The sequence below is a fragment of the Lepeophtheirus salmonis genome, chromosome 4, assembly GCF_016086655.4.
Source record: "Lepeophtheirus salmonis chromosome 4, UVic_Lsal_1.4, whole genome shotgun sequence".
Classification (NCBI taxonomy): domain Eukaryota; kingdom Metazoa; phylum Arthropoda; class Copepoda; order Siphonostomatoida; family Caligidae; genus Lepeophtheirus; species Lepeophtheirus salmonis.
In genome coordinates, this window is record NC_052134.2 from 29,011,504 (window position 1) to 29,029,407 (window position 17,904).

At 31.3% G+C, this 17,904-nt stretch overlaps 1 long non-coding RNA gene across 1 annotated transcript; it reads left to right on the top strand.

The window, feature by feature from the left end:
• The first annotated feature begins 235 nt into the window (after positions 1-235).
• LOC139905067 (uncharacterized) lies at positions 236-1,831 on the top strand. The gene is made up of 4 exons (XR_011779539.1): positions 236-369; positions 446-566; positions 630-882; positions 935-1,831. It is a non-coding gene; the product is annotated as an uncharacterized lncRNA (long non-coding RNA).
• Positions 1,832-17,904: the final 16,073 nt, after the last annotated feature.

A 17,904-nucleotide genomic window follows, 5' to 3' on the forward strand; every position in this document is an offset into this window, starting at 1 on the left:
GGGTAAGTACAGCAGATTTGTTTAATAAATTCCTCTCTTTTTCTATTTCTTGTGACGTCATTGGGACAAGTCTTGGTTATTAATACTACAAAAATTTAAAAAGTACAAATTTAAATAAATGATATCATTATCTTAGAAGTGGTTAATCTATATTTCTTAAGCGGTATTTTACTAAATATAATGTCAAAAGTAAGTTTTTAGATATAATAAATTATCAAACAATAAGGATCAAACTGATGAGCACAAATTTTGGCTTCATCAGTATCAAATTTGTCTTTTCTTCGACAAGACAAAATTAATTAGTACCGAGACGTTGTATCCTCATAGAACACTCCTATGCCAATTCAACATCATATGATCATATAAAATGTATGAATTGTGTATATAAATTTAAGTTGTATATATGTATTACTAACGCTGAATAATATTTTTAAATTTTTAATAGTTGAACCAGTTTCCGAAATGAAGGTCGCTCAAACTATTGAATTCAAGCCTGATGTACGAGAGTGTTCCACACCAAAATGACGAATTCCAGGAGAGTATAACACATCGACTGTTTTCTTTAGGTAGAATTGACTCAAATTGTTTTTTTTTTTTTTTTTGGCTATAGCTATACATACATATTACAGATATGAATGAGACAACTCATCGTGTTGATGATCAGCTACGGTATCTGTGCAATAGTACAAAAAATATAGCCGCCTGGTCTCTTTGCACCACAAAAAATTATTCCAGCTACGAATTGCTTATAATACCACAGAATATGAGATACTACTTCGACAACGATTTCCTCTACCAAGTCTAAAGATATTGGGAAGACGGTTGGAAGTTTTAGACTTTCAACCGTAGTACTTTAGAGAGGACGTAATTACTTTATTGAAGGTTATTTCAAATTTAATGTATAATTTAGTTTTCAGTCTTTTTATATTTCAAGGTGGTGAAAGTTCAATGTTTCACTCCTAATGAACACTATTGTCCTTTAGGATTCGATGAAATGACCATAAAGTCTGGTTTTGTATTCGATGGACAATCAACAAAAGGATATTCATCCACTGATGAAAACAATTTCCTCGCAACTCCTGCTTTGTGCTCCATGTTGAAAGATAGTACAAATAGTTGGAAACAAGTCGTAGTATTCCGTTTTATTGGAAACTCATTATACTTGAATAAAGTTACTTCCATAATTAAGGAAATTATCACTTCAGATTCAACCATTGGTCTGGAAGTCTGGTCAATAACCAGCGATATATGTCCATCAAATCAGGTGCTATAGAGGGAGCTTGGAATAGTCCTAAAGAAAGGGATTATCATTAACAATTTTCTAGTCCTCTCTTATTCCATGAACTAATAAGCTTTTCAATCTTTAATTGAATATCAAGATCAAGCGTCATATAAATTTCATTCAAAATTGTCAAAGAAGTCTATTAAAAATTTATTTTCTGGAGAAAAGTCTTCTTCGGAAAACTCTTTGTACCAATTCTTCAATTTCATTGTTTGAAAAAAACTAGCTATAAACTTGAAAGCTAAAATTCAAGAATATGAAAGATGAACAATCCCATTCATGAGAAATTTTCGTCAATCCTGACAAATCTTTCCAATGAATTTATTAGTTCTTGTCACCTTGAATGATTGTCTAAAGTTTAAAAAAAAATGTAATTGTAAACTTCACTTTTATTGTAGAGATTTAAAAAAAAATATTTGGAGGTACCTCAAATGTCTTAGTGGCAAGTAATGCGAGAGAAAGCTTAAAAATTGTTTCTTAATTTGTAAATCCTCTATTTATTTTTATAATATTTTCTATTAATATATTTTATTTTGTAAAAGATTAAGTATTTGATTCAGTTTTACTTCATTCATTTATATAAGCTTAGGATTTTACGTTATTAGTTCATAAATATGATCCAGACTCTCCTTTTCTAAGGCGCTGGTTTTATTAAAAAAAACAAAAACATTAACAATGCATTTTCCTAGAACCTCATGTCGTCAAACCTCCTCAATTGAGTTATACTCCGTTGAAAAAAAGTTTCGAAGCCTATAGGAAGGCCTCCGCCTTTACATCGAACAGCGTACACTATATTCAAAACAAGTGTAATTAGTAAATTTTAAAATTTATAGAAATAAATTGTTATATAATTAGGAGATTTTTCTTGAGTGATTAAAAGATCCTCTTGCATCCCAAAATTGTGAAATGACCACTTTGTGGAATGGACAGTATAAACTTTGGCAAATCAATCTATTGGAGCTTTTATTGACCTGGTAAAGTCATGATCAACACTCCTCCATCACGACGTTGTCTCTGACTATAATTATCATTTAATATATTTACCTCCGTAACATAGTTGTTTGTTAGTCACTAGGATTACGGCAAACGTTACTAATCAATGTTGATCAAACTTTGTTACGAAGATTATATATGGTCACAGTAAGATACCGTTTATTTTTGAGATGTCAAGTATAAATTTCATGGTCCCGGTAACACAAAATGTAAAAAAATGCATAATCGATCGTTACATTGGAACAACTCAACATAACTCAATTTTATTTTAGGTAGAGGTTTTGGGCTCTACAAAGTGACTATTCGGCAAATTGTGTCCGAGAACCCTTTAAAAGATCTGATACTAATTTAGTAGGGGTGTTAAGTGAGGTGATATTAATAAAAATCTAATAATGAGAAATGCTATTTCAAATTCTACATAATTTCTTATATCATCAATAATAAAATTATCCACAAAATGTCAAAAACATATTCATACGAGTACATGCACAAAATTCAAAAGTGGTTTTTATTTAAAAATATTATTATTAAAATCACTTTGGGAAAATATTTACATTTTCACGATAAATCGATATTTCTACTCAATTATGCATATTTCGTGTATATTTATCAAAACCAATTTATTTTATGCTTGAAAATATAGGCAGTGATGTTTAATTCTATAATTTTATAATATATTATCTATCTACTATTTAAGTCTTGATTGCATTTTTTGTCTCACATATGTGAGGTTTTATTCCGAATAAGTACGTTGCATATTTAGTAATGATTCATATTTTAAGTTTATGTTAAATTCGGTGATCCTAATACAATTTCATGATTTTTATTTGTTCATGAATATGAACTTAAAATAGATATAATAAGAGATTCAATTACACAGCTTATCTGGCATGATTTATCAAAAATTAGGTGCAACCATCTATAAGAGGAAGGAAATAAACACAAATCCCACTCTGTATATAGCAATTATCCGGTCAACCTTTTTTTAGTAACCCATTTTAACACAAAATATATTGAAGTCCATGGCAGTATCCTGGGTGAATTGGGAAGCAATCTTATTACCTATAAATTATTAATAGAAATTCAAAGAACATGTTTTAGTTAATGTATCCCCCCTCAAAATTGATTGTGAGCTCTAGGCGGTGAAGGAAGCTCCTGTAGACCCTCTGGATCCACTCGGTGCTCATAGAGGTTCAAGCCTAGTTGAGGGAGGTCTTCAGGTTGCGGGTGCAGTTGTGGCGTCTTCTGCAGGCCTTGGACTCCACTTGCGTCTAAATGGAATAGTCTAGGCTCTGCGACGAGAAGTTCTTTGCCCAGAAGTGCATATTGGCCTGGATCAGCTCTTGGGATTCCTTTGTAGTGTTGGCATACTCAGAGATAGTTGCAAACAATGGTTTAATCCAAGGGATAACTTCTGTGTACAGAATTTTGACGTAGTCATCAGCCTTCAGCCTGTATCCTAAAGGGGAACACAGGGGATTCGTGGACTTTCCGTTGGATACAACCAGGCCTAACATGATCACTGAAGCAGTGTGTTTGGTGTTGGAGAAATATAGGCGCTCCTCTACTACATTGCTAAATCTCACTATTTAAAATTAGAAAAATTTCATAAGCTGCATAATTTGATTGAATTACCTTCGTTTTTAGAAAATAAATCTTTAAAAAGAATATATTTTTTCTGTTTTCTCATATCCTTTTTTCCTAGAGCGATTATTTGTCAAAAGATACTACTTCAAGTGAGAATGAGTAGTGGACCGCACTTAAACATTAAGCAGGCTGTAATGCAGCCTGCAGGACACGTGTTGGATATCTCTGCACTAGACTATGGTTTTTTGCACATATTCAATCCAAGGCCGTAGACGATATCATTAGTTTATTATTTGTAACAATTAGTTACAAAACAAAACAGGCATGAGCTGTCTAGCTTATGTTCAAGTCGAACATGAACTTGAAAGTGATCGACAAATTTCTATTCGCAGACTCCATGTAGTTGGTTGTATTCGGGATCACCATATACGCTGTCAACAAGTTTGAAACGTTGGAGAGGAAGTAGGGCATTGGTAAAAGGTCCAATTGGATCCAGAGGAGTTAAAGAAAACAACCCAGGCCGATCTCCTCAAGTCTATGAGGGCCCATGCAAGAGATCTCTAAAGTTTCACAGCAGACTGTCCAGAGAGCTATAAAAAGAGTGGATGAAAAGAGCCTTGCAAGAGTGGAGAAGCAATATTTGACACCAGTAATGAAAGAAACTTATCTCCTCTCTTGCAAGAATCGTATGAATGAGTCTTTTTTTTTTTTTTTTTTGATAATTTTGGAACCCCTTCAGCCCTTATTCCAGTCCCATTGACAACACCTTTTGGGTGTATTCAAGGAAAAGGTCTGCAGTGTATGTCATTCAAACACCGAGGCCTTCAAGGCCACTGTCAGGAAGCACTGTAACACTATGACAGAGGACTATATCCGCAAAGGGTGCAAGGCCTTCCGCCTCCTGGAAGTCATCATTATCACTAAGGGCGACTACATTACAGATTATTTTTTTCCTTACAAAAATGACATTAGAAATAGGTTACAACAGATGTCAAGGCTCACAAATCTGCAAAAAAAAAGCCCTGCTATTTTCATATCTCTAGCAATTGCATTCTTCTGTACTCCTGTAAGAGTCTTAATAAATTAGTTTCTACCCTTAGAACTAGTGATGGGACAATTCTTCGGAATCGGGAATCGGAGAAGCGGGTTTTTTTTCTGGAATCGACATCTGGAAAATAATGATATTGACCTATGGTAAAATAATGGTATTGCCCTATTTATTACTTTTCTAGGTTATGAAAAAAAAATAACCCCTTCAAAATTTAAAAAAATACCAGAAAATGTAATTAACTATTTCAATTTTTTTCCAAAAAAATTAACTTTCTGGGAATAACTACGTAATTTCAAAAATTTTCATTGAAAAAGTTAATATTTGATTTTTTTTTTTCAAAAAAGTCAATTTTTATATTTTTTTTTTCAAAAAAATTGCAAAAACCAAGCCCATCCCTCTAAAATATAATCCTGTGGACGTCCCTGACGGCAAAATTGTGTTTTTCAACTATTATTAAAAATATTAAAGAATCGTAACGTTACTTCTATTCTATCACGGAACCTTTTCTTCAAAAAGAAGGGTGAAAAATGGCCAAAATCCCTAGGAGGTTAGCTAATTCTTCCTCACTGTAGAAAATATGAGTATATCATTGTCGAAAATTGTTCGAAGCTTAAAAGGAGCAAATTTTTATTGAACCAATCAACGTTCAGAACACTGATTTGGTGGAAAAAAGGAAAATATCCACAGCTGAAAACAAAATGCACGGTTAGAGAGATATATTTATGATGACGTTATGGGGCATATTTCATTTAATAAAGATTCTTCCTTTGCCCTTTTTTTCTGTCCGGCCCGAACACAGTTATTATATTGCTCAAACTTTTTTATTTTTCCCTATTGTAGAGCAGGAAAGGTTGAGAGATATTGTATAGACCTTAGCGGGTTTTACTTAATATGTACTTATATAATATTATATTCATACATACATTTATGAAATAATCATTTTTTCTCTTTCTTTCTCTCTCTTTCCTTCCACACTTTTTGAAAGAAAATGAAAGTAGGATAATATATATTTTATACAACCATATATGAAAAAAATGACGATAAATTGTAGGCATTAGTCTTCATTAGAAAGGGTAACAAAGAAAACAGTGTTAGTAAAAGAAGATGGAATAGAAGTGAAACTCAAAGAATACTTTCATGTTGTGCTAAAAACTGAACTTTTATACTTTTTTGTCAAGATTTATTACATCTGGTGTTTTATCTTATGATACTGGGAAGGAGAAATACATATATACATTTAGAGAGAGTAAAAAGAATAAAACAAAGTTAAAAAAAAAGGTCTGACTCTTTTGAAGAAGAACAGAAATTACCTTAATGAAATTTTAATAGGACTTTTTTTGTACATGTGTACAATTTCATAATATTATCTCACTTACATACCGGACCAACTGTTATTATTTATTATGCAAATTTTGAGAGCTTAAAAGTAATTTTTTTCCAATGTTCCGAAGAGCAATGTTATAGAAGACATAATTATATATCGATTACTTAAAAAAATATTGTCTTAGTTGCCACCATGAGCACACGAACAGAAGATTAAGATCGTAATGCTCCACCGCGCAGGATTGTCTCAGAGGGCAATCGAAGAGCATACTGGTACCTCGAAATAGACGATTCACAATGTATTCATGTAGTCGAAGGTCGGAGAGGACCTCAAACACTCTCCAGGATCCAAGTGGTGTCACAGATGTCAAGCTTCCTGATTTGTTTTATTATGAATTAGATACATAACAACGGGCAATTTCTGTTCTTCTATTGTGACAAAGTTAAACTGAAAAGATTGTGCATTGTCTGTGTACTACGTAGGAGTTAAAAAAATTGAAATGACGATGACATTTGGTTCCAAGGGGATCCAAAGAGTGGAGATTTTATCTTCGATACCTGTATTATTCATATACATTACTGAATTTTGTTTTTGTCAGTGTACGAAACGTTAATTAGTTGACTTCGAAGAAGTCTTGTTAATTTGTGAACAATTTCCAACCATTTCTTAAAAAATTAATAACACCAGGGTTGTGAAGAATTCACTAATTACTTACTTTTGACGTCATTTTTAGAGAAAATAATAGCACCTGAGGAGGTGTGAGAGATACTTATTGTATTTCTTAATTAAGATAACTAGTGATGAAAATAGGGTGTATTTTTTTTACTCGCTTGCTTTTTTGGAATTGGTAACCTGAAGCTGTGACAAGGGGGGAAGGGAAGAAGGAAATATACAAGGGCATTGGCAGAATTACTCCAATATCGATCCTCAATTCTAACTGAGAAGGACTTACAACTACAACAAGGTTGCCAACTTCAAATAAACGTGCGAGATAAACGATACTACTGATTAGCATTACTAGTCTTTAAATAGGGAGCAGGAGCGAGACATACGGTAATACTGCACTAAGACCCACTGGTAAATATCAGCTGTCTGTGATTTGATTTGGGTGGGAAGGGAGGGGGGTAGAAAATGAATTGCTGTTTAAAAGGAGAACTTTCTATAGTGATGCATGTAAACATGATAATTATATTTATTCTAATACTTATATATTTAAATTTATGTTATTATTCATTAAACAATTTATACCAAGGATATGAGAGAATGCTTGCTCCAGAGAGAAAAGCTAGCTCCACTAATGTATGTCCCCATGAATGAAAGAGAGTAACAATGATAGTTTGCTCAGGAGTTAAAAAGGGAAAGTCCTTTCTCGGCTCGGAGTAGAATTAAAGATTGACATCAGAGTAATTCCCCAAATATAAACAATGGGGTTTTTGTTTATTTCTTTCCTCTTACGTCTAGCAGCTGACATAATAAAACGTCATGACAGGTAGGCTGATCTCCTCACAAACATTCTTAAAATAGTCAAGATTACAACGTTCATTTCCAGGTTTCTTTTATACCGGCAGGATATATTTAATGAGTTTCTGATCATGGTCATTCTTTTATGGGCACACCCACTAGTTATTACTCTATACATAGATGTTTCCTTTTTAATAATTAAATAGTTATCATATCTGCTTGGGGGGGAAAAAAACCAAAAAAAAAACAAACATGTTCAGATTACCAACTACAAAAAGCTGTCACTGCTCTCAATGACATATTTTATACACCTCTTTTTATGTAGTATGAATATAATTGACATTGTTGTAATGAAAAAAACTAAGTTTAGAAATTAGCAAAGAAAAAAACTCAGTTTAGAAATAAGAAAAGAAAAAAAGGGTTGTTCCATGTGCTCGTTCTTCTTTTTTGTTTACTACTTTTTTGAGTGCGTGAATGTAAATTTTTCGATCATGTTCAAGTGCCATTTTCTCGACTAGTACGTAAGCTAGAGAGCTCAAATTAGTTTTTTTTTGTAACAAATTGTTTATGTTTTAATATATCAAAATAAGAATTAATTTCAATCACTCAATCTTTATGAATTATTCAATTAATAAGTGTTCAGATTTCAATGGAACACTTTTTACAATATGCATATGTACCTATAGTGTTGTATCACTCCTAAACCGACACATCATTATGTATTTATAAAATATGTTTTCTATTATTATGTAAATTGTATGATTTTTGAAGATTTATATCCTCATTTGTAATAATAATTGAAGAATAATAGATAATATAGGAGTACCACTGATATTTTAATCTTTTTATTCTACTATTGAGAAACTAAAGTTTTCTTGAAAATAAAGTCACTTGTTATCATGTGTTGGAGTTGTAAGGAACATGCATTTGCCGTCAAAAATAAATATTGACAAAAAAGGGTTTGAAATAATCTACTATGATATAATATTATAGCTGTATTTAAGTTTGTTGGTTTGTCCCTAATAAAAACGCAAAAACGAGGGTATTTATTTCAAAAAGGATGAAAGATACAGACTTTAGACATACAATTAAAATTGTTCAGAATTCAGAATTATGAACCTAGAAATATGTTTCATTCTGATTAAACCAGATTCATGGGTTCTGGAGGGCAAGTTTGTTTTTTAACAAAATAAATTGATTTTTTGGCAAAAAACAAGATTGATTCGCCGTGCCTCGATTTTTTTTAAAGGAATAGGTTGTCAATTAGAAAATGCAGCAAAAAAAAACAACAATCCTAAAAGCGAATTATTGAGCAAACGAAAAAACACTAAAAATACGAATTAAAAAGGAAATTAGGAAGAAGATTAACGAGTTTATCTTAGTATGTTTCTTCATTATCGTTGAAAGAGGACTACTTATTATATCGTCTATCGAAAGTTTTTCTAAATTCCGGGAGTTACTTAAAGTATTAATAAATTAATTTGAAATAAAATACGTAATACGAGTGGTATTTTGTTCAAACTTCATGATGAATAATGAAACATTATAAATTCGCTTAATATTATTTATAACAAATATCTGAACATATTTGTTTGTTCCATCCCCCAAGGGAGTACCTTCTAGTGTGAGTAATATTATTGCAATAAAAGAGAAGGAGGATTGGGGGGGATACATAACTTAGTGCCTCTTAAAATATGGTTGAATACTCTCCGCCCTCAGATTGGCCAGTGTCGTGAGGGTAGTGTGCGATAGTTAAAACCACCGCCAAAGCATCACATACATCCTAGAAATCCCTCTTATATATAAAAAAAATAGTTCCAATCCCTCGAGTTGCGAGTACTTGAGGGTACCCCCGGATTCTTAAAAACCACCCCCAATTCATTCAATACACCCAAGGAACCCCTCTAATACCAAAAAATAGTTTAAGTCTTTCGTTTGATAATCGAAAATCAAGTTTTTTCTGTGTTTTTACAACATGAACTCTTTTTTCCTATGAATGCTACGTTACTTGCAAATAACATTATTTGTATTTCGATAGTAAAATCTATATTTATTTATTTTTAAGTTTTGTAATGGGTATACGTAAATTTAAATTATTTTTTGGTTTTTCTTTTTGGGAAGGTTAAAGTGTTTAACTGATTTCGATTGGACATAATTGATAAAATCCTGTGAGTAAATGCTAAATAAAATCAAATCCTAACGTCCTAATATTTTATAAAATTAAAATAATTTCAATTTAGCTTTTGAGTTCTTATTGATACGATTTATGAAAATCAGTTAATTGCTTCAGTATCTAACATACAAAGATCTATTTTTTAAATTCGTTTTCATAATTTGAAATATGCATAATTATTTGAGCACAAATGACTCCACAAATAATGGTGCTATAGAGATAAAATGGATGCCATCAGATTCCATGTCATACAAGAATTCTAAATTGGTTTAGTTTGTTCAAATTGGGTATATTATTCAAAATCCATTCCATGTTCATCTTTTTCAATGTTGTCATCACGATACTATCAAATGGGAAGTAGTTTATTAAGGCAAAAAACAAGTTTTATAAATCGGAAATGTTTTTTTTGTTCCATAATGATAGTTTTTTTACATGATTTTGAGAATCATATCAAATGACGTTTTAATTTGGGGTTTTAGTACCCAAGTTATTTTGAATTTTTTTCATATTCTCTCAAATCTATTATTAAATTATTGTTTGAAAAATTGACCTTATTTAAAAATAAAAAAAGGACGATATATATTCTATTTTTCAAGCCAAGGAATTTATTCGTATAACCACAACTATGTACACAAATTTGCATATGTCTTAAAATCAATACCTTTGATTGTTTAATGCTTCAAAGACAATCGTACAAAAAATATTTTCTAAATTTTTTTGTATCCATGATATAAAATGTATTATTGGGGATCTAGAGACAAGATTGGGGGTGTACTTTAATATCTCCCACCATCACATAAATGTAAAGATTACACAGGGGAACAATTAGAGGGTAAAAATTTTTAGCAATGAAATTAAGCTAAGAATATAATTTATCTTTGAGCGCAAAATCGAAAACGGATCTCAGTTTTTCTCTGGGTTTCAGAAATATGAGAGATTATAGTAATTTGTGACCATTATTGTTCAAATACATTTTTTCCCATGAAGACCATCACCAAATTGAAGTATGATGAATAAAACTGATGTAAAAAGGTTTTTTTATCATTATAAAGTGTTTTTATTGATTATGTATCCTCTTCTGAACTCGACATATTTCCATTTTTAAGCTAAAGAATAATGAAAAATGACACTCTTCTTCAGACCATTATAACTTATTCATCATTCATAGTGATAAAGAGTAACGTAGCTCATATTATAGAAAAATATTCAATCTTTTATTTAAAAAAAAAAAAAAAAACTATTTAAAAAATAAGGATCTTCATAATAAGGGACTTTTGTTTCGATTTGGTATTTTTGAGTGGTACTATTTTTTAGGGAGGTGTACTAGCAAATATGGAACATTATGTTATATAGTCTATGATTTCAATGTCCTTATAGTGACATCATACCCCGTAATAAACATAAACATAATACTGCACTTCGCACAAATTAAAATAAAATAATTGTTAACTACTAATTACTATTACGTATAATTCGAATATTAAAATTCTGTACAAATCTTGAATGAGTCTCTTCATTCTTTCTATCCTGGAATCCCCTTTCCCAATGAAGGAGTCCACTCTACACTCTTATGAAACCTTGTAGTTTTTTTCCGATTAATTTTCATCCCGTTCTCCTTCGTAGAATAAGTTCAGAATAAGACTAAGAACATCTCTTGAGATGGATGATCAAGTTATAAGTATTTTTCTTTGGTCCTAATTCTTGGAGATCCTAAGAACATCTTAGGCATTAAAAATTTTCAAAGTCAAATTGCATTTATATTTAAAATTACGTATATGTATGCAACCAAGAAAATTTACGATATTTGCGATCTATCCAGGGCCAATACTCTTTCGATTTGTGCTGCAAAACAGTGTTTCAAGTGATTTTTTCCTCCTGCTCAATTCTGCCTTCTGAATAACTTGACCGTTTGAAACTGGTGATCGAACAGAAGCGGTCAGAATTGGTGTATATGAGACAATGCGTTATCATCAAGACAACAATAGGTAGCAAATATCTTTGATGAGGCACCAGAAGCTCTGACACCACCTGTTCTTGTGTATGGCCAACACTGAAATAATACTCAGACAGGGACCCTTCTTGATAAGTGCTTAGTCACTGAAATCAGTTTTTTTAAGGCGGCATTCAATTCCAAGAATTGGTAAATCAACAAGACGCCCCCTGCTTCTTTGTAGATGTTAAGTAGTTTTTGACAAACTTTAACTTACCTCTCAGCAATGACAACAGTAAGAAGAAGTTTTAAGAAAATTAGCAGAGAAATGAAAATGTTTGGTAAGGTGGACTCAAGGTTCATGGTAAATTTGTTCAAAAGAGATAATGGCTTTAGAGGAGCTTGCCAGAGTTTCCTTTTCTTTTCCCTATTTTTTGCGTATTTTTCCATTCAAAGAGGGCCCCTTTGGCTTAAGGACCGCTGTAAAAGTTTCCCCTCTAACCCGCTGTCTACGGCCCTAATTATAGGTAGTAATACTCCTTCCTTTCTTTTTTGATTAATCTTAAAAGGTATTTTCTTTGTAAATCTAACGTTAACAATAATAATCTTTTAATATCCGGGTAATTATTTGCTTCATTTGCATTTTTTTACAACAGAAAAATGCATATAATGATAAATGAAGGGTGGAGTTATAATATTTAACTACCTATGTTATATTTATACTCACGTAATATTAATAATAATGTATGCACTGCAAAAAAATATAGTTACTTTCCAAATACAGCAACATCTTTTATCAAATGGAATAAACATGATTTAATGAGGAATTGGAATAAAATATCACTAAAACATTATACTGATTAGTTGCAGATATTCTATATATTTTTATGGACCAATGCAATATTGCTTATACATGGTGTGACATCATAGCTTTTTTTATATAAATATGTGGTAATTAGGCCTTAGATGTATTCAGAACTACAAGAGATAGAATCAAAGAGAGAGAAGAAGAAATGAGATAGAAAGAAAAAGGAGAAAAATAAAAGATATATTATACAATTTGTTATAATATTAAGCCTCATGTCTCAAACTGTATAAATAAATTATTTCAAACTTCATGGACACAAGAGGACTCGTTGTATACCCGTAGTGAGTAAGGGATTCGAAAAAACGGACATTCAAGGAAGTCGTCGTAGCAGATCCATTTTTTTTTCCTCTCTTTTTGTTTATATCTCATTTTTTCTTCTCTTTCTTTGTTTCTATCTCTTGTAGTTGGGACATACGAATACTTATTGACTTTTACTATGAGATCATTTCAAAAATGAGTTTTATCTTTGAAATATTGTCGTGGCCTTATCTTAAATTGACAACGATATAGAGTGTTTGTGGAGAGGCTCCTTCTTTTTTAAATTAACGATCATACTTTCAGCTATCAAATGCAACACTTTTAATCTATTCATCTTGAAGCTATGAGCCTCTGAATAAAAAGCATCCATTTTCCACTTTAAACAAAGATAACTCGAGTTAAAAGTATGATGCAGACATTTTAAAAATAGTTTTAGAATTTTTTAACATTCGGCTTAAAAATATAATTACATAATTTATCCCTATCTTTGGAATCAGGGGATCTAACTCTATTAAATAGAGTATATACTATTTTTTTATTACCATTTTTGCTTTGGACAGCGTAACTATTCTAAAGAGCTGACATTAATACCATCAGATTTGGTGTATTGCAAAGAATTCTAATTTGGTACAGTTTATGTAAATCACGTAATTGAAACTTTATTTAAACCAGAAAATCAATATTTTAAAGATCTTTGAAGAATCACCAATGACTAATTACAAGCACACTAATCATCCACAACTAGAAAATAAGTCTTGTTGCCAATTAAATTTTGCATACTTTTAAATTTTAAAAGCTGTGTAAAACAAAACTTTAAATGTTTACTATCATTATGAAGCAAAAATGAAACTTATATGACAAATAAAACTTGTTTTATTGCCTTGTCGAAAAAGGAAAATATATATAGTCGCAGCCTATATAATAGGTTTAGTAACAAAAAAACCCATTATTTTCCGATAAATAGGTTTAGTTATCTGGATCTTGCGTTGTATAAGTCCGATCGGGTTAAGCTGGATGACATTAGAAAGACAAGATTTCATATTAAAAGTACTTCTACACAATTCTATTTTTGCTCTACTCAGTATTCTTTAATCAAACATCAATGATGGGCCCAAACAAAGAGAAAATCTGCTATATTTTACAGCTTTTCTTTGATAAAGGCGAAAACGCAAGCCAGGTGGCTAAAAATTTAACTGATGTTTATGGTTCGTATACAGTAGCAGCTTTGGATATCAAAGATGCACCGCGCTCTGGTAGACAAATTATCGAAAACATCGGTAAAGTTATGGAGGCAGCGAAGCTGACTGTAATGTAAGCACTGTGTCAATTGTCAAAGAGCTAAAATTTGTACAAAAAACCATTTGGAACAACTTAAATAAGGCTGGGTTCAAAAAGAAGCTCGATGTATGGGTCCCGAACTAGTTAACTGAAAAATCCTCATGGACCAAAGTTCTATCTTAGAGTCCCTGCAACAAAGTCGGTCCATTTCTGGAGCTGATGGTTACTGGTGATAAAAAATGGGTCACTTACGATAATATCAACCGAAAAAGGTCGTGGTCCAATCGTGGTGAGACAGCACAAACGCTGGCCAAGTCAGGATTAACATCCATGAGTATTTTACTGTGTGTTTGATAGGATTGTCAGGGAATAATCTACTATGAGCTGATCCCTTATGGCCATACTCTTAATTGGGAGTTGTACTGTCAACAATTGGAACGTCTGAAGGAAGCCATCGCCGAAAAGCGCACATCTTTGACCAATAGGAGATGAATTGTGTTCCATCAGTACAACTCAACGCCCCAAACATCGATATTGACTCCCTGGAAGATTGATTGGGAGGTTCTTATGCATCCACCTTATAGCCCGGACCTGGGACCAAGGGATTACCGCATGTTTCACTCCATGGCAAATGATTTTTCTGTTGAACAATTCGTATCAAAAGAAGCTTGTGAAAATCTACACTCCTAGTTTTTAGCCAATACGGACGAAGGACTCTATGAAAGAGGAATTGGGAAATTACCTTCAAAATGGCATCAAGTTATAGAACAAAACGTTGCATATTTTACCTTAATCAGATAATTTTTACTATGCTAAATAAAACATTGACATTAAAGAAAAAATAATTGATTTCTTTTTACTAGATCTTATATGAACAATTTAAGCTGATCATATCTCTCAAACCCTTATACTTTCGACTTTAATCGATTTTCTACAGTGAGACATGAATTTTATCTTGTTCAAAATTAGAGAATATGATGTTTGAGATATTTAAGTTAAAAACAACATGGTCAAGGTAAGCCATATTTTTTAAATAATTAGTTGCATAGCCCAATAGTTATTGAATAATATATTAACTACAACCAACAGTTAAGTGGTTTACAATGTACAATACAGAACGCAAAGGTCTTCAATACCCTTTTTGAAGAAAAACACATCATAAAAGGAGCTTAGAACTCAGAAGTGGGTTAAGTTACATGTCTGAAATTACATTTTTGGGTTTTCTAATAATATATGATTTGACAAACTAAATTTTTTATAAATTAGATGAAAAAATAAAATCGAGTGTAAGTTTTCCAAATTACCCATATGTATATTTTCGAAGGGACAAAAACAATTATGTGACCTATTGTAACAAAAAATTAATAATTTAGAGGGCAATAGGATTACTCCAGGTTTAAATATGCTTTATATCCTATGTAATAGATTAGTATTCATTACTTATTTAGTTGCGTGATTTACTTAAAGGTAGTTCCATCATATTTCAACAAATTTTCAATTTTTTTTTATAACCACTACGATGAAAATGTATTTTAACTACGCTGTTGCATAGAATTTCATTAAATACGGTCGCCTAAAAATATAATTTTTAAGATTGGCCAACCGGTTAGTGAAATCTGGATCTTAAGTATTAGGTGGTCCTTACGTATTGAAAAACTTTAATCACTGATTATAGAGGTCATACTTATGATAGAAGTGTGATTTCGGTATCAAATTATATGTTTTTTTGAGGTTGATGAGCATGAATTTGATGGTATAATCAGTGTAAAACTAAGGAGAATCTAGGATTTTCAATTTTTATATTTAATTTCGGAACTTTATTTAACGTTCTCGCAACCTTAGAATGCTTTTTTATTAAATATTCAATAAGAAAATGTAAAATTAAACTGGAAAAATTAATCAACCTGACCCTTTTTTTAAAGTTGTAGTATATGCCAAGCTTAATAAAAATGCAAGATTAGTTCATCATGTAATCGGGCTTGCTAGAATTTTCAATCTGATATATTGTACCGACTGATTGGCAAGACAGGCAGATTTTGACAAAACACGCAACCACTCATAGTATATTGCGTCACTATTACTAGTATTTTCAATTTAATGTATCGTACCAACTGCTGCGCTAGAAAAACAGATGTACTATGATGCCCATATTAAAGGCGAGGTGGAAGCTCAACATCAGTCGTACACAAGTTATAATACCTTGTATTTCTATTACCCTTGGTATATGGGTGATTCTTTCATATCAGCTATTATGTAAAGCATTTGACAAAAAAAAAAAAAATAGCTTCTAAATATTTTCATTCTAATCGATTTTTTTATGATTAAACACATTTTGTGAGAACTGTATTTAAAATAACATTATAAATAGTTAACATCTTACAATGACATGAGATCGATAACACGAAAATATAATCTGTTGTCTGCTGTCGTTTCACTTTTCTGACTTGATACGTCATGGATATTTGAAAATTTATTCTTTTTGTTAAATAAATGAAGTAAAAGTTATTCAATATCATGTTTCAAGGTGACTATGTATAAGTTGTGTTGATAGTGTTTTCTTTGCCTTTGTTTACAATTGTACTGGATATTTTCATGACGTCACTGTGGAGTCAATTGAGGGGGAAATTCAAATTCATATGAGTACAATATTTAAAAATACAATTAGCATGTCCCAAAATAAAACCGAATGAATCAATAAAATAACAGAGAGCTCATAAATAAGGAATTTAAATTTAGAAAAAATATTATAAATGTTTAAAATATTTTTATTTGGTCAATTAATACTCAAACAATATTAATATAATTTTGATACATTTTAACTATTTGCTTCAATTAAACAACTCATAATTAGGCCGTATGGTACACATTTAATAATGTATTTATTTTTGTAAATATTCCAGCTTTTCGAAAGAGTAATATTCCCATATGCTAACAAACAATTTAGCTATTTAAAAGTGGATTCCTGAGTCAATAAGTTTGGAAATTGCAAAGGCATTCAAATATTATAATAAAATTTCCATATATTTTTTTTTAACACATAATCACTTAATAGTTCCAAATAACTATTTATATAAAATAGAAGAAGAAATTATGATTTGCAGACAAAACTATCGGGAAAAGAGAGGTACATTGTCTTTAAAGTGAAGAATAATCTTCCACTAATTTTCCAATCACAAAAAGTACTCACAAGTAATAAAGAAACTACTTATAATAAAAAATTTAAAGGTCGTGGGAATCCATTATGAATGACATTCTACATACCATGAGCTCTAACAAACTTCTTAACTTTAATCCAAGGTTGAGAAGTTGGGACGAGTTTTGAAGGGAAGAAGGACTAAATTCTATTGGTCAATACCTATTTCGTGGAGATACAGAGGTAGACAATTTCATTCTATTAAGTATAACCAAAAGATTAGTCTCATGCTACCGTTCCAAAACCAGTAACCTCGAGCCTTCAACACCTTTCTTTAAAGCAGTAGAATCACTCTCTAATAGTAAAATAAGATCTGCAATAAATGATAATAACAATGGAGTCTTGTCTCTTATCGTCAAGAGAAGATTGGAGAGACTGAACCAGAAAGAAACGGTGAAGGTATTAAACCCAAAAGCAATATTGAAAAACTACTTAACAGATTTCCATCAAAAATGATTAAGATACCGATTGGCCACCTCTTCTTTATTTACAAATAAGTCAATACA